Source organism: Sarcophilus harrisii, chromosome 4, assembly GCF_902635505.1.
Source record: "Sarcophilus harrisii chromosome 4, mSarHar1.11, whole genome shotgun sequence".
NCBI lineage: Eukaryota > Metazoa > Chordata > Mammalia > Dasyuromorphia > Dasyuridae > Sarcophilus > Sarcophilus harrisii.
Genome location: NC_045429.1, coordinates 263,554,679 through 263,582,045, shown reverse-complemented (window position 1 = coordinate 263,582,045; position 27,367 = coordinate 263,554,679). Strand labels below are relative to the sequence as shown.

At 35.8% G+C, this 27,367-nt stretch overlaps 1 protein-coding gene across 1 annotated transcript in view; it reads left to right on the top strand.

Annotated features, from left to right (window-relative positions):
• Window positions 1-10,628: 10,628 nt before the first annotated feature.
• OPN5 (opsin 5) overlaps window positions 10,629-27,367 on the top strand; it is a 74,554-nt gene continuing 57,815 nt past the window's right edge. The window contains exon 1 of the mRNA XM_003769136.3: window positions 10,629-10,840. The gene's annotated coding sequence lies outside the window, so the exon portion shown is untranslated. The remainder of the gene's footprint in view (window positions 10,841-27,367) is intronic.

The window sequence follows — 27,367 nt, the reverse complement described above, 5'->3', positions numbered from 1 at the left end:
CTTTGATATTGGCTCTTATATATTAAATTTTCTGTTAAGTTTGGGTTTGGATGATATAAAGTGCTGATAATCTTCAAGTTCATTGAATGTCCATTTTTTTCTCTTTCAAAATTATGGATGATTTTGCTGAATATGATATTTTGAGGTACAGGTGTAGTTCTTATGATTGTTGGCAGATATGATTGAAGGACCCATCAGTCTTTTAGTATGGCTGCTGATGGTCTTGTACAATTCTAATTGTAGCTCCAGCATATTTGAATTGGTTTTTTCTTTCTTGCAAAATTTTGTCTTTGATCTGGGGGCTTTGAAAATTGGCAATAATATTCTTGTGTGTTTTCCACAAAGGATCTCTTTGAGGTAGTGATCAGTGGATTTTTTCTAGTTCTACTTTCCCCTCATGCTCTATACTCCAGGATAATTTTCTTGGATTATTTCCTGCATTATTGTGTCAAGGTTCTCTTTTTGGTTACAATTTTCTGGCAGTCCAATTTTTCTTATATTTTTACTTTTTGATCTTTTCTCCAGTTTTCTCATTTTTCTTAAGTTTCACATTCTTAATTGTGTTTTGTTTGTGTTTCATATTCTTTATATGTGTTTTGTTATTTCTTGGTCTCTCACTGGCTTCCTTTGCATGATTCTAATTTTCAAAGAGTTATTTTCATCTTTGAGACTCTATACCTCCTTTTCTAGTTAACTTTTTTTCATAATCTTGTTTTTCTTGGATGGTTTTTATTTTATTTTTTTCCTCTTTGTCTCTCATTTGATTTTTAAAATCTTTTTTGAGTTCTTCTATAAATTCTCTTTAAATGGAAGCCATTTACATTACTCTTTGAGGTAGAAACTGGTGTGGCTCTTTCTTCTTTGCTAGTCATTTTAAAAATAGATATTAGTATAAGCATCTTTAATTATGGAGTGGAGGGATGGTGCCCCAAGTTTCTTTTCAGCTCTCCCCTATGACCAGGTACTTCAAACCAAGAGCTCCACCCTCCAGCAAGTGCCCAAAGTCAGCATTCCCTGCCCACTGCTTCTGCACTCACCTGGTGCTGGTTTCTTCTTGCCCAGGGTCACATCGCAGCAGCACAGCTGGACCTGGCATTCCTAATCAGCCTCACTGATTCACTCATTCCTCTGGGATTCAGATCTCTACTCAACAAACAATCCTGGAGGTGAAAGTCACTGTGGTTCCTGCTGAGGCTCCAGTTTCAACCAGCTAGCCCGAGGGGTCCCCACTTGATGTTTCGGTGGAGCTAACTCTGAGGCGTTCGCACTTCACACAGGTTAATCCCCAGCCCTGGTCTTTCTTCAGATTTTCTAGGGTTATATCTGGAGGAATCCTGTTCTGTCCTAAGTCTTCTTGATTTTTCACCAATCTATATTTGCCCAAAGGCATACATTTATTCTATTTATGGAGGAAATCAGAAGAGCTTGAAGTTTACCAAACTACTTACTCCACCATCTTCCTAGAATCTTCCCTGTCATCTTATTTCAAAACCTATCCCACTGCCTCTTAGTCCTACAGTCTCTCAAAGGCATACTTAGAGCAAAGGCTAGTATATCAAGCTCCTTATATTTATTCGGTCTTTAAAGTCTTATTTTAGTGAATATTTGTTGAATTGAAGTCTCTTTCTCCTCTGATTACCATAATTCATAGAATCATAGAGGTAGAGCTTAGAGGCCTTCTAATCCAACCCCTTATTTTATAGATATGGAGGTGACTTAGTGGTCAAATGATTTGTTTAAGTTTACTTTGTTTCCCCAGCACTTAACACAGTGCCTAGGAAATAGTAGTCACTTCATAAATATTTATTGACTGAGATATATAGTGACAAAGATGGGATTTGAATCTGAGTTCTCTGTTTCTAAGTCTAATACCCTTTCCATTGTACCTCACCAACTCCCCATGCTTTTGATGGTCACCTCCATCAGTCTTACAGTTAAGTACCTGATATCTAGATTTAGAGATTAAATGAGAAAATTTCTCAAAACTTTCCCCCAAATTCTATAGGTAAGATTAAATCTTATTCTCTAGGTACCATACTGAGGCAGTGAATGAGGAGTCCTTGACCTCCACATAATATTTAAAAAAAAAATTACCTTTACCAGAGGAACCAAGTTCCAAACATTGCTCAGCTCCTTGCTATCTGTGCTTTTAGAGAAACAGTTGTGCATGAAAGTATCTTCTCACCTCATTCCTTGTAAATCCTTAGGGAGTCAGCTTCTGTGAAAATCCTTCTGAAATTTTCTTCAAAGTGGATGCCAACATAGTTTATTTTTCAGTTTCTCTATTCCCACATGATTTGTTATTCAGTTAACCATGAAATGCAGAATTTTCTAATTTTCCAGGGGATTGCTCTCCCTAGTATAAGTACCGAGTAACACTTTAGCTGCTTTGGATTCTCCTCATCAGGCTCCCTTCCACACTGCCTCATTTGGACATGAAGCTTCTCCAAGTGGAAGATCAGCTGCAAATGTACTGTCACTGACATTTTCTCCCTTGAGTAACTTTGGGATGCTTCTGTTTATGTCGCTTGACTGAGGATAAAGAAATCACTTAACCGAAAAACAAGAAATATTAACCCACAGTAATCCATGAGTATATTTACAGGTGATAGAGAACATGGGTGTTGGTCTAGAAATTGGCATGCCTTTAGAGACATAGTCTTTTGGATTCATAACTAGGGTTGGGCTTTAGTGAATTACTTTACTTTTTTTTTTTTTTTACAAGGGGATACATTTCCCTTTCAGAGTTGTTGTGTGGATCAAATGAGATTAGATTTTAAAAGCATTTTACAAAGTGGTCACGTAAAAATTATTTCTTCTTCCTTCCTCTCTCCCTCTTCCCTCCTTCCTTCCTTCCTCCTTCTCTCTCTTCTTCCTCTCTTCCCCCCTCCTTCCCTCCCTCACTCCCTTCCCTCCCTTCTTCCTCCTTTTCTTTCTCCCTCCCTCCATCCCTCTTTCCCCCTCCTTCCCTCCCTCCCTTCCTTCTTTCTTTCCTTTTCTTCCTTCCTCCCTCTCTCCCTCCCTTCATCCCTCTTTCCTTCTTCCTTCCTTCCTCTTTTTTCTTCCTTCCTCTTTCCCTCCCTCCCTTCCTTCCTTCCTTCCTTCTTCTTCCCTCCCTCCTTCCTTCCTTCCTTCCTCCCTCCCTTCCTTCCTTCCTTCTTCCTCCCTCCCTTCCTTCCTTCCTTCCTTCCTTCCTTCCTTCCTTCCTTCCTTTCTTCCTTCCTTCCTTCCTTCCTTCCTTCCTTCCTTCCTTCCTTCCTTCCTTCCTTCCTTCCTCCCTCCCTTCCTTCCTTCCTTCTTCCCTCCTTCCTTCCTTCCTTTCTTCCTTCCTTCCTTCCTTCCTTCCTTCCTTCCTTCCTTCCTTCCTTCCTTCCTTCCTTCCTTCCTCTTTCCTTCCTTCCTCTTTTCCTTCCTTCCTCTTTCCCTTCCTTCCTTCTTCCCTCCCTCCCTCTCCTTCCCTTCCTCCCTTCCTTCCTTCCTCCTTCCTCCCTTCCTTCCTCCTCCTTCTACTCAAACTAAGTCTGGCCTTCGTCTAAAAAGTTCACTCCCTTCCTCCATTACCTAAGTCAAAACTCAGAGTTAGACCATCGATTGAAAGGTGTAAACAATAGGAAACTACTTGAGTTTTTTATTTCCTCTGTATTCAGGATACTGCAAATGTTCCTAGAGTTCTTAGACCATTTGCAATGAAAAGATCAATGTAAAATATACATTTCCATTAAAGTATAACATCTGATGGTCCTGATCCTTTTTCCTCTCTGTTTCGTCTATAGCTATATTTTCATTTATGCTTTTTGAACCTTAGACAATTAAAAAGACAAATTAGATTAGCTTATTCCATGTAATGTTATAGACATATGATGACACAAGGGCTATGATATTGTCTCTCCCAGTTAACATCTAGATAGTTTTGAATCTGGTTTATTTAATGCTTGTTAGATCTTTAGTAAGAATTAGAAAAAAGAGATAATCCTATGGTGATATTTTCATCCATAATTGGAATTCAGACATAGTAGTGAAAGCCCTAAAGGACTATAGAGTCTATGTCCTCTTCTGAACATTCTTGTACTTGTCAAATCTTCAGGTTTGATCTACATGTCGGGAATGGTACTGATCTATGTAGGTAGCTGGAGAGTTCACTATACCACTGAAATCACAGTTCCAGGGCCTATCTCTACTGTATGTCTCCACAGGAATTATGAAAGGAAAAAAATACTTTAAGGATGTGGACTTGAAATATTTCACTGTATACTGTAAATTGACAAGAATGTCTTAGTTAATAATTATAGTAGTTATTTATATCTCACTCTTGATTTTCTCTTGAAGTCTCCTATGAATTCAATTCTCTCTTCATTGACCACAGAGCAGAGTCTCCTGACTTGTCTCCTTGACCCTTGTCTTCTCTTCTCCAGGTTATTCTTCACAAAGCTGCCAAATAATTGTCACAATGTACAATCTGGCCATGCTGTCACCATGAAAAACAAAAACCAAAACAAAACAGCAAAACCTTCAATCCAAGTGTTAGAGATGGGATTTTCATTGAGATTTCCTGACTCCACATCCCCTCGTGCTTCTCAAAGAGGTAAGAATTATGGAACCCAGAATCCCCAAGCCCACCTGGGCCATGTATAGAGCTCTGGGACAGTTGGAGGGGAGGATCGCAAAGGGGCATGAGGGAAGGTCCAAGTTAGTGATAGGGGCAGTATATGCTGAGTTCAGGGAAGGAGATAATTAATAATCTATGCTTCTTTGTATCTACCATATAGTTTAGGATAGTGCTAAGTACACAGTAGGAACTTGATTTGTGGGCTTTAACATTTGAACCTATTATTCACAGAACAGTACAATAGAAATTATATTATGGGGCAGCTAGGTGGTGCAGTGGATAGAGCACCAGCCCTGAAGTCAGGAGGATCTGAGTTCAAGTCTGGTCTCAGACACTTAACATTCCTAGCTGTGTGACCCTGGGCAAGTCACTTAACTCCAACTGCCTGGGGGGAATTGTGTTAAATTTAAAGAGAGAGGTGTTCTGGAGTTCAAGTCTGGATTTAGCCCCTTAATGTTACCTAACTATTTGAGCTTTGGTTTCCTCCTCTCTAAAATGAAGGTTTGGACAAGATGACCTTTGAGTCCTCTTTTACCTCTAAATCAAAGAATTTATGATCCTAATGCTGATTTTTTGGGATAGGAATTGAATGGTAGTTGAATAGTCTACAGAATAGATTGTAAGCTTCACAAAGACCGACTTAGGAGATTTAAATAGAATGCTGGATCTGGAGTCAGAAAGACCTGAGTTCAAGTTTGGCCTCAGACACTTATTTAGCAATGTAATCCTGGGCAAGTCACTTAACTGCTTTCTGCCTCAGTTTCTTCATCTGTATAATGAGAATAATAATAACAACACCCACCTCCTAATGTTGTTGTGGACATCAAATGAGAGAATGATAAATATCATAATAGCTTAGTACAGTGTCTGGTACATAGTAAGCACTATACAAAAGCTATTATTATTGTTATTAGGTAAAGCATTTTTCATACGTGAATCAGCAATCAACTTGTTGGGGTTCAGCAGTGACCCCAAAAGGTTGGGTGTGTAGACTGGTGTTGCAAGGTGTCTTGAAAGAATTTGCAGGCTTGAACTCATCTTCAAGTGAAGGGGCAAAGTTTATTGTAACGCCAATTGAAGCAGGCTAAGTTTCAAAAGAATTTAGCAAAGAACCAAGGGCAAGAAGACAAATTTATAGGAAAAGTTAGAGTTACTTATTTGCTAATTTTATGGCCTAGAGGTAGGTGGTCTCAGGAATTTGGTTATCACTGACCAACAGATTATGTATCCGACAGTCAGAAATATTTATGGGACTATTCTAAGCCCAGAAGACTTTAGAATCATTGACAGACAGATTTGACAGAACAATAGCACTCCAAGGTCAGAGGGTCTCAGGATCACTAATATATCTTCCCTAAAGTCTAAGGGAAGAAATATTATATTGCTAGGCCAGAAGACTTTTATAATCATTGATGGACAGATTGTTAGAACAATAGCACTCAAAGTTCAGGGGGTCCTCAGGATCACTGATTTTAAAGGCAGAAGACTTTAGAATCATTGACAGATTGTCAGAATCTATTGGAGAATGAGGTGGAGGGGAGACCTTCTTACTATTGTTTCCCCTAGAAGCTATACTCCATCAAACTGAAAGAGTTTAATGGTTCATACCCTATCTCTGCATCTTTTGGATCATAGGTACCAAGGAAAATTGAAAATGTAGAGTTGTAGAGACTAGAAGGAAATACCTTCCAAAATAGGCTAGTTTTCAGAAGTTGGACTGGTAGAACTAGGAAGTCTAAAAAAAATTATTGATGACTCTTGTTGTATCTCATTTATTTTAGAATATCTCCACCCTTTTTCCCATTACAAAGCCAGAAATGGTAGCTGACTTCTGTAACCAAGAATGAAAGATTGAAAGAGAAAAAGTAATTTAGCAATACCAATCAATCTATGAGTTGTTGCTAACAATAAATTCGTATTTCTAATCTACCATCTCTGTAATGAAGAGAAGATACATTTTCTCAATTCTTTACCTGGGTTGAGTTTAGCCATTTAAATTAATATCATTCTAATTTGTTTTATTGTTTTTTACATTATTGTAGTCATAGTGTATATTTTCTTGGGTCTGCTTATTTGTTGTTCATTTGTCTCAGGTATGCCTGACTCTGTGACCCCATTTGAGGTTTTCTTGGCAAAAGTGCTAGAGTTGTTTGCCCTTTCCTTCTTCAATTCATTTTACAAATGAGGAAACTGAAGCAAACAGGGTTAAGTGAGTTGTCCAGGGAGAAACTTGATAAGGATCTGAATCCAGATTTGAATTGAAGAATATGAGTCCTAGTTCTACTTTTTCCCTTTGAAGTTTTTGGGAGATATTTGGTATGATTTTTTTCTTTTAAATGTGCAGATATAGGGTTTGGTTGTCTCTTACTTTTTCTCTTTTATTCTTCGTCTTGTTTTCACTATCATCTAGGGTGCATCTATTTTTCATCAGAAGGTAATTTAAAAAAAAAAAATAAGAGATTGACTTAGTAAAAGTGTAGCAGATGATTTTCCAGGGCCCAGCCTGTTTCAAACAGCTAGATTCAATTGGTAAGAATTGGCTGCTGAGAAGTAGACTGATTATGGCAAGCTGATATTTTTACTCCCAATCCCCATCTTGATTTCTGAGAACAAGAATGATGAATGAGCTGTCTCTAGAAAGACATCTTTGTCTAGGTTGCAGTTTTCTTCATTGTAAAAACAAAGGGCAAGACACAAAAAAGTAGATGAATTGGAAAACCAGCCTCTAAAAAAGTGAGTACTTAAGCTGCTGTGGATGTTAATGTGTTTGTAATTTACTTTCAATATTGTTTCAGTAAATTACTTATTCTAAGTTTTGAATGAATGAATTCTTTGTAATTATCACAGAATTCCAGGTTCAGAATCAAACCATGAATGTAATCCATATTCAACATATCCATCAACTTGTTATGCTGAGAAGGAAAACAAATGGGTAGGGAATGGTTTACAATAATTTATTTTTAGGGAATTAGTTCATAAACTTAGATGTAAATGTAAAACCAGGAAGAATAAATGTTGAGGAGAAAGACAAGATTAGGGTCCCCCTGGTCAGTATTGTGGATTTGGTGAAAGAATTTACAGGCTCAGTTTATTTCCAAATTAAGGGGCAAAGATTTATTATGCTGTTTGACATCAGGCTAATTTCAGGAGAAATCTAACAGAATCAAGGAGATAATGTAGAAAAGAGAAATGAAGATTAGATTGATATGCTAATATTATGGTTTAGAGGTACAACTGAGGGAATGGTAGGGGAAGGGTAACTCCCGTCATTGAGTTCTACAGTTCACTGAGCAACAGATTGGCCAGCATCGTCTGTGGTATTCCCTAGGCCGAGTAGCCTTAGGCTATCTCAGGAATTGCTTCTTTCTCCCATCTCATCCTAAGGAGTGTATAGATATATGGAGCAGGAGACTATTAATGTATAGTCAGCAGGACACTATTAGTGTATAGTCAGGGTTGAGTGAGCTGGTGTAGCTCAAGCTTCTAGTGCCACCTGGTGGGTGACACAGATTACTCCATGTATGAATGAATAGTAGATTCACTCATGTTTTTGTTTTCTTTCTTTGTAAAAAGTAATGAAAGTGTTCATCAAGTCCATTCACAGCCTTGGAGTTTACTGTCAATCAAAGACTGTTGGACTTGATCTTTAGAAGGAAGGTGGGCTGCCAACTCAACAAGGCTATGTGAGGAGTTTTTGAATCCTCAGAATTATTTTTTCCCCCCAAAGTAATAAGCACAACGAGAGAAGAGGAAAACCTAAATACCTAGGATAGCTTGACTTAATTTCTATTGATATAGATATACAGATACAAGGAGAAAAGAGAGAGATAAATGGAGAGGGAAAGAAAAAGGGAGAGGGAAAGTGGGAGAGAAAGACAGAGAAAGAGAAAGAGAGATGGAGAGTTATAAAGTTAGGTGGTTATGGCATTATACGAATCACAGCCTTCACTGAACCAACCACATCAACCTTATGTTACCCATTCATAATCCTATCTCTTTGAGGCATGATTATAACAAGCTCTATTTGCCTACAACAAACAGATCTTAAATCACTCATCGCATACTCCTCTGTCAGAGACAGACACACAGAGAGAGACAAATAGAGACAGACAGACACACACAGAGAGAGAGAGAGCCAGAGAAAGCCAGACAAAGAGAGACAGAGAGAAAGGGGGGGAGAGAGAGGAGAGACAGAGAAAGATTGAGAGATATGCAGAAACACAACACACACATACAGAGAGAGAGAGAGAGGAGGGGGGAGAGAGAAGAGAGACAGAGAAAGACTGACAGAGAGATATGCAGAAACACAAATATACATAGACACACACACACACACACACACACACACACACACACACACAGATTATCTGTCTATCCTATTGAGTCAAGTTATTTCTTGACTTAGATAGACAATCTTTAAAGTCTGTTCATTGCACAAGTCAGCAAGTTATTTCTGTTCTAACGAGGTCCAGTCTTGTGGTGACTTCAAAATGTTAAACAGATCTCAAGATCAAGATTCAAAATTTTTGAAATGAACTTGATTGACCAAATAGGAACTTCAATTTTGTATAAGGTTTTAAAATTTATTTTAAAAAATTAGACCCCTATTCAAGTCTCCCAACCCTCCTGTGAAGTTGCTAGTATTTTAAATGTACAAAAGACCAAAGATCTCAGTGGGAATTGAGGATATAGGAATTTTTTCCCACCAAAGTAGATGCCAACTTATGAATTCGTGGATAAATCCTAGGAAGATGGCTAAAGTGCATGGACATCAAATGATTTGCTCAAGTCAAATTGTCAATCATCAAGCACTCATTATATTCTTATTATATGTCAGGCAATGTGCAACAAATGCTATGAATAGAAAAGTGAGATAATTACCTTCAAGAACTTTTCCTTTTATTGAAGTAAATAATAGAGAAAAGATAGGAAATCAGGTCTTCCTGAATGTAAGCTTAGTACTCTATCAACACTGTCTTCACTGCTGTGATGAGAACTTTTGGGCCCAGAGAAATAGAATAACTTGCTGAGTTTACATGTCTAGTAAATGGTGACAAGAAGATTAGAAGTCCAAGATTTCCTTCTCCAATAGTGTTTGTTTTTGATGGAGAATTAACAGAAGTCATATTTCCACTTTTGAGTGAGTTAAAGAATAGATGTTCTACCATATTTCCTTATTGTCCCATCTCTTGCCTCATTTTGACGATTTTAACAGATGTTGATGGAAACATATTTAATTTAAACATTGGGGAAAAAAAGGCATTTCAAATGTCTACTCTGAGAACTTTGGGAATTTAGATCCTTGGATGAGGATTTCAGTCCAGATTAGGAGACATATACTATACCACTTCTTTTCAGGAATTTAAATTTTCCTAAATTTATTGACCAATAGTCCCAACTAAAGAGAAAAAAGAGAGAGAAACTCTTAAGGAAGTGTTACAAGCCATTTCAGTTTCTATTTTTCTCTCCCTTAGCCTTGCTAACTTTACCTCTGAAAACTGTGCAATGATACTAGTGATAAGAAAAATAGTAGCAACTTATAATGGATTCTGAGAAAAGGTTAGGGTTGGCTGCAAGACACAAATGGATATTTGATTTGAAATAGAAATAATCTTTGTGTATTTGTCTTTTTTCATATTGAAAGTGAATTAAAAAGCTTTTATGTTGACTAATTGAAAAGAGTATCTTGGAACTTAAAAGAAACCTCAAGAAATAAAAAAAACCCAAAACCAAAACCCACAAGTACTTTTAGGATTCGATACCTGAGAACTGAAATTTTTGGATAAAAAAAAAAAAAAACACTACACTTTGAGTCATTAGAAGCATATTTAATGATTTTTTTTTCTTTTTTTGCCCAAATAGGCAACATCAACATATATTTTCTGAGCTGAAATGAACATGTGATTTTGTGGGTGTGTGTGTGTGTGTGTGTGTGTGATTGATTAGTTCAGCTTCCAAAAATTGCATCTCTTTCCATAATTCATTGAGATTAGATTTTTTTTCTGAAGATGTGATTGGTTGTTCATAAGTCTGCCTGGGGAAGGGAGGAGAGAGCAAAGAAGATGAGAAACTGAAAATCTTTGGGGTGATAAAGTCCAAGACCAGCCGATGCTCAGACAACTTCAAACATTGATCTGTGAAATGAAGATCCAATAAAGCAAAGCTGATGAATCTTAAACAAATGCAGTTAGAAATCCAGAGAAAGAAACTTCAGTTTTGAAAGTCCTCATATTGGTAAGTTTAAATTTGGGAAAGGGGAGGAAACTAAGAGGAATAGAATGCTTGAATTTAAAATTTTATAAGGATTATTTTTGTACAGATGACCAACATTGTGATATAGACAAAAGATATTTAAGGGCCTGGAAATTATATTCTTTTATCATCTTTAATTTTGTGTCCTTATAAGAAGATTCAGGGGTAGGAAGAGCACTAACTTTAAAATCAGGAGGTCTGGGTCTTTGTCACTGTGTAACCCTGGGCATAATATTTAACTTTTCTATTCATCTATAAAATGAAGTTGTTGTATTTTGATGTGCTTTCAGGTCCTTTCTAGCTCTAAATCTATTACCTTGTGTAGGTATGGTTTCTGTGGATTGGCATTCAAAATACTAGTGTGTAAGTGATCAATCAATTAAATATTTTTCCTGTTGCTTGAATACTAGGTTTGGGGTGTGGGGGGGAGTGTACTTATAATAGTCAACTTTAAGACAGTGATGATTTTTTTTCCCCTTTTAAATTGAGAGTAAGACAAATCACTTAGCAGTAGTAAAACGTGGGGCTGTAAAAATGATCTTCTTCATTTTTCTGCCAAAGTATATTTGTCACCTTCTACAGGCAGTTTGTTCTTGGTTCAATAGCTTGTTTTTTCTTTGCAGAGAAAGGTTGTTATTATTTTTTATAGAAGAAACTAAGAAACTTGGTGGCTCCAAATCCTTCAAAGTATTTTATATTGACCATCCTTTTTCAGGGTACCATCCTGATCACTTGTGAAAACTTGGTACAGTAGAGGGTATAATTCAAAACCTGATCTTTCAAATTTGGAAAAGAGTGAAACAAAGAAAATAATTTGATACTCATAGAAATGTCCAGTATTGTTGGCTTGCATGCTTTTATCAATTTTTATTGAGAAGGGCAATTTGAGACAATCAGAAAGTATTTAGCTCTTGAGTCAGAGGAACTGGGTTTAAATCCTGTCCATTTTTATCTGTGAGAATAGATATGGATAAGGCATATAATTTTAGTAGCATTGAGTGCTTCCAGTTATCTCCTTTACCAACATATATTTGTTGGCATTTTATCTGCTACTTATAGATGCAGTGAGTTGCCTAGAGCATTGAGAGAGATGAAATGGGACACTGAACCAGACAGCATAAGTCACAGATGACACTTGGCCACAAGTGTCTTTGGTATCAAGGTCAGACCAATTTACTATGCCACTATACTATCTCTAACTTTCTGGATTTCTGTTTCCTTATCTGTAAAATGAAGGCATTAAACTAGATAGCTTTTAAGAACCTTCCAACTCTAAATTTATTATCTTCAATGGGAAATATATTCTTTTGAAGTCTGAGTAGGGTTAAGACAAGTCAAATTTGGAGTTTTCCAGGGACAACTCTGGATGAGGGTATGGGACAAAAAATAATTATATAGACCCTCTTAGAGATGGGCCAGAACTATGTAAGGTCAAAGTTTTGGACCCTATTTCATAGATTTCATTTCTGTCTAATCATATTTTGTAGCAGAAATTTGAGAGATGAATAAGGACATATAATTATCATAACATATGTCCAACCAAAGACTATTTCTAGCTTAAGTATGGTTTATAGATAAAGTGACTTATTTATTTATTTATTTATTTTTTATTATAGTAACTTTTTATTGACAGAATCCATGCCTGGGTAATTTTTTTTACAACATTATCCCTTGCACTCACTTCTGTTCCGATTTTTCCCTCCCACCCTCCACCCCCTCCCCTAGATGGCAAGCAGTCCTATATATGTTGAATATGTCCTAGTATATCCTAGATACAATGTATGTGTGCAGATCCAAACAGTTTTCTTGTTGCACAGGGAGAATTGGATTTAGAAAGTAGAAGTAACCTGGGAAGAAAAACAAAAATGCAGTTTACATTCATTTCCCGGTGTTTTTTTTTCCTTTGGGTGTAGCTGCTTCTGTCCATCATTGATCAATTGAAACTGAATTAGGTCTTAAAGTGACTTTTTAAAAAAGAGCAATAAGGACTTCTGGAGTCCTGGTTTTGATTCTGGAATTTACTGTCCCTTGTTATCCATCCTGGCACTTAGTAATGTTGTTTTGTTAAATGAGATAATATATGCATACATATATAATTAGCTATTATTTATTATTAACAATGAATATCAGAAATAGTAATATTAGTAATAGTATCAATAGTAGTAATAGTAGTAGTGGTAGTGGTGGTGGTGGTAGTGGTAGTAGTAATAGTGGTGGTAGTAGTAGTAGTAGTAGTAATAGTAATAGTCGTAGTGATAGATAAAAGTCTTAGATGGAAGGGCTTCAAGGAATAGCAAACTTTTGGCCAAATCATTTTCCTCCTGATCTCAGTTTCCTCATCCATGAAATAAATGGTTTGGATTGGATAAATTCAATTATTATTCCATCAAATTCAAAGATAATTCTATCTATCTTCCAACTGTCACCTTGTACTTATATACAGTATAAGAAAGAAGTATATCCCTTTCTTGAAGGCTGGCAGCCAAAATAGCAGATCTTCCTTTTGTTTGGAGAAGCAAGCTGGAGGGAGAAGGTATTTAATTTAAAAATCTTTCTTTGGAAATTCCTGAGAGGTTAAAACAAAGTTTGAAAGAGTAATGAGTTATATTACCCTTAACTTAAAAACAATAGCCTAAGAATATCCAAGCTCTGATTTTAAGTTTGTTATGCTTTTCTCTGCCAATTTTCTTCAAGCAATAGCTACCAGCTGTAATTGGCATTGAATATTTTCTTCACTGATGGTTCTGCCCTCCTTACACATGATTTTAAGAAAGCTTGACAAATTTAGTTAGTAGTTATTTTTCTGTTTGGTTTTGTGGGAAAAAATGATGCTATCTTTACTGTATCCATTGTCACTGACCAAGTTGAGGAATATACTTTTCAATTTGTAGCTCATTATTTATCTCTTGTTGCTAGCATATGGTATGGATATGTATCTACATCTCTAGTGACATTTTTATTCACTGGTATAAAATTAGAGATAAAGGCTATTCAGCCTCTTCAGTCTTGATTCAGAGTACCATATCTAGAAATAATCTTTCAAATAGCGTTCAGTCGGCTTTAAAGAGAATGTCATAATGAGTTTGTTTTCAGGTTTCTGATCTTTAGGGATCAGGATCTCTGTATATTTAGAATTGGAGAAAAATTCAAAGATAATTTAGTATCTTATTTTACATAGAAGAAAATTAAGGCCAAAGAGAAGAGGTTATTTGCCTAGGGCCATGTAGGTAGCAAAGTAAACAAGGATTGAAATCCAGATTTCCTGACTTCAGATACAGGGACTTTCCCATTCCCATTGATTTCTGTAACACTTTTGGCCCGAATGTCTTTAGCACAAAGAACCGGGATTAATGTTAGGAGATAATACTTCACTCTGAAAACCCAGGGAAATTTTTTAAGTGGATAGTTTAGTGTGATGACACTAATTCCAAACTTATAAATCTGTTACTTAAAATATGTGGAAGAAAATGTCCAGAAAGAATAACACAATTTAATGCAATGGTAACAAACTCGAAAAAGAAGTGAGGGCCGCTAAATTGTGCATAAGGATATTGACTTAGAAAACCACATTTTGAAATCATCTCTCTTTTATTGTATTTTTATTCATTTATTTTTGATAAGCATTTGCAAATTATTTTTTAATCTGCATCTGTAGACCTGGGAGACACTCAGGAGTATTGTGAACTATATATGACTCAGAACCATCTTTTTGTCACCTCTGGTAAAGTGAAAAATCATGCTGGAATTGCAAGATAAATGATTAAAAAGTATATATTGTACATTCTTTGTGGTAGAAACAAAGTACTATACACAAAGTAGATGCTCATTAATTGAGAACAAACTGAAGCATATGAAAGCCATGGAGCACCATTGTGTTGTAATTCTGAGGAAATGTGAGGAGTTCCAAGAAACATGAGATTTGTAGACAGTGATCAGACTCAAAATAACAAATATGTATAAATATATGTATGTATATATATGTATATGTATGTATGTATGTATAATTAATACATAGGCATATAGTGATTAAAACCATGTAAATTAAAAAATATTGCTAGAAGGAAGCCACTGTGAGAAATTTAAAAAAAAAACCCACTAAAGAATGGATTTAGAAATACCTTATTTACTTGTAGTCCAAGACACCTATTCACTTCAGAGAGTTGAGGGCTACTTTGAGCAAGAGGTGAATAGCTTATCAGAGTTGGTTACTTTTTGGTATGTTTTTGCTTATTTTTTTTTTTTCCTTTACTCAAAGGGAAGATTTAATGGTAGTGTAGATGATAAAGGTTATGGGAGGAATTTTCTAGAAATGTCTGTTAGATAAAGACCAAGGTATCAATAAATAGTATAAAGCTTTCTAGCTTCCCTGGATTCCTTCATATCTCAGGTAATGTCTCATCTTCTGGAAGAAATTTTTAATAAACCCCCTTAATGCTGGTGTTTTTCCTCTATTGATACATATGATTCATGCAGAGCTGTTCTTCCCTGTTAGACTGGAAACTCCTTGAGGGCAACACTTCCCTTGCCTTCTTCACATCTCTAGGGCTTAGCACAATAAGGGGCAAGTAGGAGATAAATTAACAAAATATTTATTAACTAAGAACTTTTTGACTGATTAATTATCTCCCATAGTTGGAATGGTCTTCCTTATTTCTGTATCCCAGAATCCTTGATTTTATTTAACATTTGACTCATTTGTCTTAATTAAAATTCAACTCGAGCTACCCATTTTCTTTGTCTTCTCAGTTACTAGTGTTATCTTTTATCTGATACACACATGCACATGCACACGCACACACACACACAGACACACACTCACACACACTAGAATGAGAATGTTAACTCATTATGAGAAGGGGATGCTTTATTTTTTATATTCCCCGAACCTACCATAATGCCTGACATATAGGAGATACTTAATAAGTTTGTATTTGCTTCATGGCTAATATGTACACCTTACTGAAGCTTCCTGAAAGTCCCCAAGTATTAGTTAGGGTACCAAAAACACTTAAATCCTTTTTCCCTTTGATAACTGAGATAGGTTTTCCCTAACCAAGGAAACATTCTCAAGTTGTCTAAAGATATGGCCATTTCCCATTTGTTTGGGAAAGAGATTCAACATATTAGATGAATGACAGTTAAGATCCTGAAAAATTTGAGAGGTTAGAACATAGTGTCAAGTCTAATAAAATTAAGTTTAAAAGGGATAAATCATAAGATCATAGGTTTATGGGAAATTTAACAATTGTCTAAAGAGGGAAATGAGTTCTATTATTTTACAAATGAGGGAACTAAGGCTTAGAAAGATGTGATAGTATGTTTTAGGCTACATAGGTAGTAAAGACAAAGGAGAGATTTGAATTCAGCTTCTCTGATCATAAATACCTAGCAAAATAGCTAGATAAAGCATTTATTAAGCTTTTACAAATCCAAGCAAGATAGTCCCTGGCCTCAAAAAACCCTTGTATTCTAATGGGAAAAGACAATACATAAAAGGGCATTGGAAGGGGGGAGGAATATACTACCAAGCTTCAAGGGAGAGAGAAAAGATCTCTTATTTTCTGCAGAAGTAGCCAATCCTAGGCATAAATGTAAATTTTATTTGTATTATTATTTATATTTTAATCAACTAATTAATATTTTTGAGTATGAAGCAAAGTATCTACTTACCTCATCATATTTTCCCCATTTTTTTAATGATAGGATCTGTAGTGCCCTATTGTTACTTCCATATTCTTCATGGCTCCCCAACGCTGATCCTCCTTTCTCTAAGTAGCTCTCCTTGTCCCATACATTTCCCAACCTCTGCTTTTTCATTCTCAATAACTGTTCCCATATCCCACCCTCCTATGGAAATAGCTTTTTGCTAGGCAGAGAGTAGTAAATCTCATAAGATCATAGATTGTCAGAATTGTAAGAGACATTGAATCATCTGGTTGAATTCCATTATTTTGTAAATGAGAAAAATCAGAATCCCAGCAATTATTTAAAAACTATAAGAATGCATAAAGAAATGGAACAGAATCTATATGATTTCCCTTACTTTATCTAACCATTGTAATTCCCTTGGGGAATAGAATATTTATTTGCCTCTTTTCTGCACTTACTAAATATTTAATTCAAAGGAACATTCAATTTTGTTAAAGAAATTGGTTCTGGCCATGCATGAGATTTAGTTAATTTTATTTTATTCTCCAATCCTGGAAAACAATGTTTTTAGATTAATTCTCATAACTCAAAACTGAATTTTTAGTTAATTTATTTTATTGCTTTGATTTCAAAACCAGGAAAGAGTCCAAACTTTCTGGATTCTTTCATTGGAATGAGATTTGCAGCTTGCTCTCATAGAAAGGATGCTGAGATTTTTAGGAATTTTTTTTCAGTAATAGGCAGACCTTTGATTAGAATACTGTATTTAAGAACACTGAAAGTCATATTATCTCAGAATTAGATAGAACCTCAAAGATTATCTTTTCCAATTTATATCTTAACTTTCTGTAATATTCCCAATGAATGTCCTTTAGACTTCACTTGAAGATTTTTAGTGAGGGGAAACACATCAATTCCAAGGGTGTTTCTCTTCCTATTTAGGGTATTTCTAATTGCTAGGAAGTTTTATTTTTTTTTTTTATAAACACGAACCTACTTTTCTACAATTTCCATACAATTGCGCTTACCTAGTTAGTTCAGCACTCTAAGACCAAACAATCAATTAACTGATTAAACTCTAATAAAGCATCATGCACTATGCATGTGCTAGGCATATGATACAAAAATAAAACCATCCCTGTCCTGGAGTACCCTACATTTTATCTGTCTGTCTGTCTATCTATCTATCCAACTCTCTATCTTATGTTATATTTATGTATATATATATATATATACATACATAAGTAAATATATATAATAAATGCAAAATAATTTGGCAAAAGAGAGAAACTAAAAGCAAGGGGGATCCAGAAAAGCCTTAGAAAATGGTATTTGAGCTAAGCTCGAAAGAAAACTCAAAGTTCCAAGAGATAAATATTGGGGGAGAGCATTCCAGGTATGGGGGACCATCAGTACAAAGAGACAGATTTGGGAGATATAGTGTTAGAGTGTCATGGGAAGTGAATGGCAAGAATAAACAGAAACAATCTAATTCCTCATTCTCTGACAGCCTTTCAAATGCTTGAAGAAATTATTATATCCTCTGCCTTCCCCTGATTTTTCTCTTCTCTAGGCTATATATCCCTCATTCCTTCAAACTGTGCTAATATAACATATCCTACAGATTCTTCACCATAATTGTTGCCTTCAAGCATTTCAATTTCTTTTCTAAACTGTGACTTCTAGATGTGGCCTGATTGGGTCAGAATACAGAAGAACTATTGTGTCCTCATTCTGGACCCTAGACAGATATTAGAGGATATTAGGGCTTACTCAGTGCTGTTCTCATGGAAATTACTCTTGAGACACACTATAACTCAAATCACAAATTCATAGGATATCTTGAAAAGTCATCTAATGCAAGAAGAGTCAATATAATGTTAATATAGGTCAATATTATGATGGACCTACTTAGAAAAACCTGCCTCAGACATCTACTCTCTGTATGATGTGGGCAAGTCACTCCTTTTTTTCTGAACTTGTTTCTTCACTTGGAAAATGGGGGCATTATATTCAGTGACCTTTATGTCTCGTCCATCTTTCAATACATGATTTAATTATATTTGAGAAATAAATCTCTTTCTATCTTTCTGCTCTCCATTTTAATTTCATTCAGCATGAATAGCGTTGATCCTTACTTAGCTCAAAATCTTGATGTTCTGTTTCTTCCTCTCATTTAAAAAAAATCAACTTTATTTTTATTTTCAGTTCCTAATTATTTCTATCCATTTCCCCTTTGCCATCCATTGAGAAAGTAAGAAAAACAAAAATCTATACAATTATGTATAGTCCTACAAAACAATTCCTACATTAACCATATACCCTCTATTCCCTCATTGTCTCTCCATAAAAGCAAGAAAAGAAAAAAAGCCAAAGAAAATGTGCCTTTATTTGCATACTAAACCATCACTTTCCTATCCAGAGGTGGACATAGTTTAATCATGTTTCCTTTGGAGTTGTGGTTGATAATTGTATTAATCAGAATTCCCAAGGCTTTTAGAGGGGATTGGCTTTTTCTTTCATTTTATTTCTTAAATCTCTTCACTTGACATGCTATTGCCAGCAGTAGAGAGCAAACCTTCATCAGCTTCTGTATGTGCTATTACAATAATCTCTTAATCTGTCTATGACTCTATGTAATATAATCCATTATTCACATTTTTTGTCAGATTAATCTCCTTTATTCATGAACCTAGTCGTGGTACTCTGCTCAAAACTTTTAGTCTTCCTATTGCAATTGAATACAAAATTCAGAGTACTCAGTCTGACATTCAGGCTCCCTCTATAATATGGTGTTATTCCTTCTTTTCTGTCTTTACTCATATTACTCTCCTATACATTCTCTACATTCCCGCAAAATTATAATTTTCACTGTTTTCATACATGTTTTATTCTTTTCCACATGTGCCTTTGCTTATAATGTTTCCTGTTGAGAAATGTTCCCCTGTCACTTATCCTTTCAAACTCAATTCAAGGAACATCTCTTCTGTGAAAATTTACCCTACTAGTTAGTAATGATCTTCCAATTAGGTGGCACAATTCTAAACATTGGGCTTAGAATCAAGAAAATTTTTTATGAGTTCAAAACTAACCTCAGACAATTACATGAGTCTGGGCAAGTTACTTAATCCTGTTTGCCTCAGTTTCTTAGCTATAAAAATGAGCTTGAGAAAAAATTGGCAAACCACTCGAATATCTTTGCCAAGAAAATCTCAAATGGGGTCATGAAGAGTTTGATATAACTGAAATGACTGAGCAACTATTACAATCTTCTCAGATCTCACTAGTACTTACCATCTCTTTCATGACTTCATGTTTTCTTGTTGATTATAGTTATTCTATAAGATATGGGTATGATCTAATGAGTACAAAGCCCCTACCTTATTTAAACTTGGTATCTCTCACAGCATCTAGGAGAGGATTGTGCCTATATCAGGGTACTTCATTAATATTTATTCAAGGTAGAAAAAGAAAGAAGAAAGAAAAGAGAAAGTGAAAGAGAGGAGGAAGGCACCAAAGGAATTATTTTAACTTAAAGCTAAATATGCTCAGTTACAACATAAACAGGAATTACCAAGTGACAGAGGGTATCCTATTAATTCCAGAACCTTTAAATTTCTTCTGCCCTTTACACTTGATGTTTTATTCATAAGCAACAATATTCACATAAATAACAAGAAAGAGATTAAATACAAATTCTATTATATGGAAATTGGCTTATGTTTTAGCTAGGGCTACAGCATTGAATGTTTAAGTCTAACTTGTGATTGGGGTTTCCACAAGTTGTTCTTCCTCTAAGTTTATGTTGACATAAAGAAAAATTTATCCTTTCCTTTGGGGAAAAGAAAAATAGTCTTCTGTTCAACACTATAATTCAAAAGAAGCTTTTCTAGAACAACTCTATCTGTAGCAACATTATTTTCCCCCAGAGTAGTTGGCTAGATGATTTTAATCAATGTTTGTAAGCCCCTTTAGAAAATCACCAAATGCTCCCCTTTTTTGCCAAAGGGCTTATAAAATACTTGTAGCACTGGGTTTATGGCTTTGATCTGAGTCATAATGTTTAGAGGCCTGAGTATATGGGAAGCAAGTCAGGGGCAGCCTTAGCCATAGATAGCATAAATAGCAGATCTTTCCAGCAAAATCATTGAGGGAAAAATTGCTTTGAATTTTGTCTTTCTATTCCAAATACCTAGAAATGCATCTGGACATAATAGGTAATCAATAAGTACTTAACAAATTGGACTGGTACACTGAAAAGTCTTTGCTGTCCAACCCTCTCCTCACTCTCAGCCTTCCCCCCCAAAAAACCAATTCCAAACCCAGTTTCTTCTCAAAATTCCTTTAGAAGTGATAAATTTTCTTTTACATTTAGAGATTGACTTGCATCTACTGACTTTCAGGTGTCTGATTTCCACCTTGGGAATTGTTAGTTGGGAAAATAGAGAAGAGCTCAGAAGGAATTGTAAAGAACCCAGCTGCAACTCATATGGTAATAGTCATTTTCTTGCCAGCTTGCTGGTTATACTACTAGTATTAATAGTTAAATTTTCTAAGGATTATAGGCACTTAACTGAGGTAGAGAGGGATTAAGTAATTTGTCCAGGATCATACAGTTAATAAATAAATGTTTAGATGGATTCGCACTCAGGTCTTTTGTCTAATACTCTATACATCATGTTTTCTACTATGGTCCTATGTGGTTCAGAAATGGTGAGGGGGTCACCATTTAATAATAATAATAAAAAAAAGCTAGAGAGATCTCTAGAAGCAAAGCAAAGTTTATTATACATTGAAGGGAGGAAGCACCTCTTGTGAGTAGGGTTAACATTTTAATCCCTAATGCAAATACTCCCTCCCACCACTGACCCTCATCCTCATTGGCTGAGGGTCTCACATTCTAAATGGTGGGAACTACCCAAGAAATTGAACTTGGCCAATAAGTACATAGCTGCCCATATTTGATTGAAATAGGAGAAAATGATGTCATGGGAGGATAGCAGGAAGGGGACTTGGGTATGCCCTTGGATCAATGTATGGGGAATGTTCAGGGGTGAAGGTAAGATAATGAATCCAGTTTGCTGGAAGCATATTGCTCATTTGTTTTCAGGCATGTTTGACTCTTTGTGACCCTGTTTGGGGTTCTCTTCATGAAATACTGGAGTGATTTGGTATTTCCTTCTCTGACTTATTTAAAAGATGAGGAAACCAAAGTAAACAGGGTTAAGTGATTTGTCCAAGGTCACATAGTTAGTGAGCATCTGAGGCTGGATTTGAACTCAACAAGATGAGTCTTTCTGACTTCAGGCCTGGAACTCTATCCATTGCCCCTTTCACCCAGTTGCTGATGAAACATAGATTATATGGGAGAGAGAAATATGAGAGTAGCCTAGGGACTGGACCTGTGATTCCAAAGCTATTGGGAACTCCTAAGAGGAAATTCTTTTTGCTAATGCTGGTCAACACCTTTACAACTTATAATTTTTGACAATTGCCTAGGTAAGTAAAATGACTTGTCCTTGGTCACAAAACTAGAATGTTTCAGAGGTCTTCATGGTATTGAGATTGTCTCTCTAGCCAGGATACCACATTGAAAATTGGGTAGCCTAGAAAAACAGCACAACATAATCCTCCCATTCTGTGGATCTGGCCTTTCTGGCTATTTTTTATTTTCTATAGACATTCCTTTCCCCCTACTTATTAATCTCAGTCTTGCTCCTTCTCCAGAATCCCCATTCCCACCATATATGGAATGCATCTTCTTGCTAAAAACTTGCAGTTTCCTTTCAAATTGACAATTACTTGTCTCTTACATTGAAAGGAGAATTAATCATATGTTCCTAAATGAGGCCCTGTTCTTTATAGAACATGTGACCCTTTTCTGCATGGCAAAGCTACTTGTCATATGGAAGACTGTAGGTTTCTTCACTGATTAAGGATAAGTGGACATTCTGATATAATTTGGTTATGGGGTCTGCTAGAAGTCTTGCATAAGCATTAACCCCCTTCTTTCTCTTGCTGTGACCCCTAAGGTTGTCTTAGGCAAGTTCCAGACTGAATGGAATACATTTCCTTCCTGCTTGAAGAACCTGATGTTACTTTGTTCTTCAGGAGTCTGACATATACTGACATATTCTTGTCCTTTTCTTGCTTCTCTTCTTTGTTCCTTCCAAGGATGTTTCAAGCACCTTCTATTGTGTAAGGTATAATGTTCCATGATAAATACCCATTGCTTTTGATATTATTGGATGATTTGCCTTTTTTTTTTTTTTTTTTTTTTACAAATCAATCCATCAGTTAATCAACAAGAACTTATAACATGCCAGCCACTGTGTATACAGAGAAGGGCAAAAATAATCCTTGCCCTCAAAGAGCTTACATTTTAAGTTCCAAAAGCAGCTATAATAGATGAAGATAGAGATACCAAGTACCACCGGGTGGGTGATGCTAGACTGTAAGCAGCCTTGACTATTGGGTTAAAGAGTTTGATCCTTCTTTGGTATGGAGAAGCAATGCAAATTCAAAGATACAAAGTGATCTATATATCTATGTATCTTTGTATCTATCTATCTACCTATCCAAGAATTTACTATTTACGATAGAGAGATTTAAAATTTCCTTAAACTGGCTTTTCTTATTGGCTTACAACTCCAACTGCCCAGTCTAAATATGTCTTACTGACTGCAGGAGACGATTTTTCTTGATGGTGACTGAGAAAATCATGATTTGTACATATCCGTGCATACAAACACATACATACATAGACATGCACACTTATATAAAAGTGCTGAAAGTAAAACTTCTTGTTCAGACATTATTTGAATCAGTTTTTCTATTTAGCTAGTTCAAATAGACTCTTCCAGGTGAAATAAACATTTAGTTGCCTAATCCTTATCAATTGTAAATGATTTTCTACAAAACTCAATGGTTCCATCTGCTGTCAGAATCATAAATCACACCCTATTTATTTTAGGTTTGGATAGCTCCATCTAGTGAAATCTTTTAAATCAATTAGCATGTTTCTCCAACATTGCATCTCCTCTCAACCCCTCTCCCTGTTGGCAAGAAATCTCTCAAAGCATATCAGCAGAATTTTTTTTCTTTAGCATCATCCTAACGCAATGAATCAAATTGTTCATCAAGAAGTGCATTGTGCCTTTTGATTTCTAGGATTTCACTTTATAAATGAACTCAAAAGAAATGTGGAAGGCAGATTACTAACTGGATATTCAGTGTAGAATTTCACATTGCCCACCTGAGGTCTTGCCACTCTTCTCCCATTCAGACACATATCTCCAGAACTTATATGCTGTATTTGTTCTCATAGAATCATAGAATATTGGATTTGGAAGGAATTTTAGAGATGACTTAGTCACTTGGAGATCTTCAATTCTTACTCTCCTTTGAAGATGAGGGGTTCTATAATTTACTCAAGATCACAGAGCTAGTCAATGACAGAGGTAGTATTCAAAGCAAAATCTTTTGACTCATAAATAATGCTTTTACCCACTATACCACATTTTTTTCTCTAACCACTTAATTTTATTTAGAGAGAACAGGTTTAGTCTGCATGTGGGTTCTACCTTTTAGAAGGACATGAGTAAACTGAAAATATACAAAAGAAAGTAGAGAAGCTAATGGAGGAGATAAAAAACATGATGATTGGGTTGAAAGAAGAAGGGAGTGTTTTGACCCCAAAAAAGAGAAAACTTTGGTTGTCTTGGATTTGGAATTGAAAAAAAATCACTCTGGATTTGGGATTGAGACAGGGAAGATCTTTTATCTTCATGTATTTGAAAAGTTGTCAAAAGAAAGATTAAATTTGTTTTTTTTGAAACTAGAACTAGGAAAACTATGTAGATATTGTTGAGAGATCAATTTTGACCCGATACAAGGGAAACTTCCTAATACATAGAGTTTCCAAATATAAAATGATCAGGTAAAAAATAGTGAGTTTCCCATCACTGGAGGTCTTCAAGCACAGTTGCTAAGTCACATTTATTTAATTCTTTATACTTTACCATTTGTTGTAGATGTTGGTGAGAGAATTTCTGTTCAGTAATAAGTTGTATTAGATAAACTCTAGGTACCTTCCAATTCTGATATTTCATAGCCTTGCTCTATAGGGAACCCCCCTTTCTTCTTCCATCTCTCTCTCCCTTCCTTCCTTCCTTCCTCCCTTCCTTCCTTCATTTCTTCCTTCCTCTCTTCCTCCCTTCCTCCCTTCCTCTCTCCCTCCTTCCCTCCCTCACTCTCTCCCTCCCTCCTTTCCTTCCTCCCTCCCTCCCTTCCTTTCTCCCTCCCTTATTTCCTCCCTCCTCCTCCCTCCTTTTCTTCCTTCCTTCCTTCCTTCCTTCCTTCCTTCCTTCCTTCCTTCCTTCCTTCCTTCCTTCCTTCCTTCCTATTAGCAAGCAACTCTAAAGTTAGATTTTGATGGGCCTCTTTTATTTTAATCTGACACTATCTTGGAAAAGATTCTTACCATCTCAATCTTCCTTTTTTCTTCTTAGCCAGCAGAGTTGGCCCTCGACAAAACTGAAACAGTAACAACCTGTTTTTGGTACACTCTTCTTACTTCCACTTCTTAAACTTTTTTGATGCTCTCTTCCTCCTCTTCTGCCTTCCTTTTTTCCCCATTCTGTGCCCCTTTTCTTTTTTTCATTATCATTATATCATTATAACTAGTTGTAGAATATGGCTAAAGGATCCTACTAAGGTCTCCTTAGGCCCCTTATTGCTGCTGTTCACCTAGAACTCGTGGCTATCATGCCCTTAATTACACATCAAGTTTCCTGCCTTTTATCTTATACTTTTCACACTAGATAAATTGAACTTTCCAAGGCAATAAAGCTGAATGCAACAAATGAAACAAAACAAAAGATGGCTATGGGACTTCTGGAGAACACAGATTATATTTTAATAGGGGCCTTCTGCAAACAATGCCCTTATCTTTGTTACTAGATTTTTAGTAATTCCAATATTGAGAATTTCAGGCCAGATAGGAAGGAAGAAAAGCTCTATGGTAGGGGATAGTAAGGAAGATATGTTTGGACAGTTTCCTCAACTCATCCTTGTAGGGGGTGGTGTGACATCCTTTTCCTGTTTCTTTCTCTGTTTCAGGAGTGGAGTCCCCTTCCTGTAGTGTACTTGCTCCTCCATGGAATCATATGCAGCTTGTGTTCAAACTCAGAGTCCAACTCCCTCCTTCTCCTCCCAGGCAGCATTCTTTGGACTTATTTAGAACCAGGATTATTTAGGGCAAGTTGACTGAACCTGTAATTAAGGGGATTCAGAATGCAGCCAATCACATTAATTTTGCAGTAACCAAAGTTGGCCTTGGTTAAGAACAACAGCAGCATAATTGTCTTTCCTGACTTACTGCACTGCAGAGATCTTGCAGGCTCAGTCAAAAGGAGGATTAAAGTTAGTTATGATTTGTGATTTGGCTTTCCTAAGCAGCTTCTACATTAGCAGAGAGCCCAACAAAAGAAGGGATCCTTTTCTGAGGCAAATCTTTTTGTTCTTGAAAGAAAGAAGAAGAGAATTCCAGGATTCAAAAATATATCATTTGTTTTTCAGTAATCCACAAACCTATCACTCCTAGCAGACTTGTTTGTTCATCTTTCAACCTTCTTGTCTTCATTCTTTCTTTTCCTTCTCATTCTCCTTTCTAATTCTCCTCTTTTTCCTGCTATTATTCTTTTCTTATTTCTCATCTCCCTTTCCTCAATCCATTGTATCTCAGTTATTCAATATTTATTCTATTAGGGGAAATATCAAGCTCACATATAATATAATAGGTGAATAAACTAAATGAATAAATAATTTTCCTCTCCTCTCCTCTCCTCTCATCTCCTTTTATCCCTTCCGCTTCTCTGCATTTCTTTCAAGCTCCCATTCTCACTTCCCTCTTCTAATCACTACTTTTATTTTTATCCCTAGCCTACCCATTCTATTACTTTTTATAAGACTTGCAAACAGAAGGAGAAAAGATTGTTTCACTGTCTCCTTCTTTCTCTGACTACCTTCTAGTGAAAAAGTGACCTAAAGTGAGAATATGAGGCAGGTTGTAAGGAATTGGGGCTCTCGATAATTTGCAAACTAGAAAACGGAGAATTTGATTGCATTTGGGTTGTAGAATAAAAGGGTTATTTTGCTCATGAGTTAGTAAAAAAATCATTTCCCAATGTAATCAAAGAACTTGGGTTTTTTTCTTCAATTTTTTGAAGAATAATAAAGATTCAATCTTTATTGACTGTATTTTGTACTTTTTAATCTTATTCCTGTTGTCACCACTTCAAATGGAAATAATAATTATTATTGTTATGGTAAATGTAATAATTATAAAACAACTCACATTCACATGGGTCTTTACAGAAAGATTTGAGAAAGAGACCATATCTAGGATCTTTTTATTGTCCTCTAGAAAAGCATATCATTATAAGTAGTGTGGCATTTTAATGATTATTTCCAATGAATGGAAAAGAAAGCATTTTCTTGTTTTGTATCATTGTTGTGTATCAAGCATTGTGTTATGTACTGAGTGTACAAATAGAAAAGATAATAATTGCTCACAAAAAGCTGATATTTTAATTGAAGGATAGCTGTACATCAGATGGAAGGATGGTTTTGAGATATGGTGGCAAATTGATGGTAGTAGAGAAACCTTAATGTTTCTACCTTAACCATTGCTACCACTTCCAGAACCACAAGGGCTTTAAAATCTTAATACAATTATACAGTTAAAATATGTAGGAAAACATTCCTGCTCAGAACACTTACACGTGTGGTTTTTAGTTAGTTGTTGTTCTTCTTTCTTCTTCTTTATGTTAAGAGAAGTGAAAAGTGTTCGGACTAGAT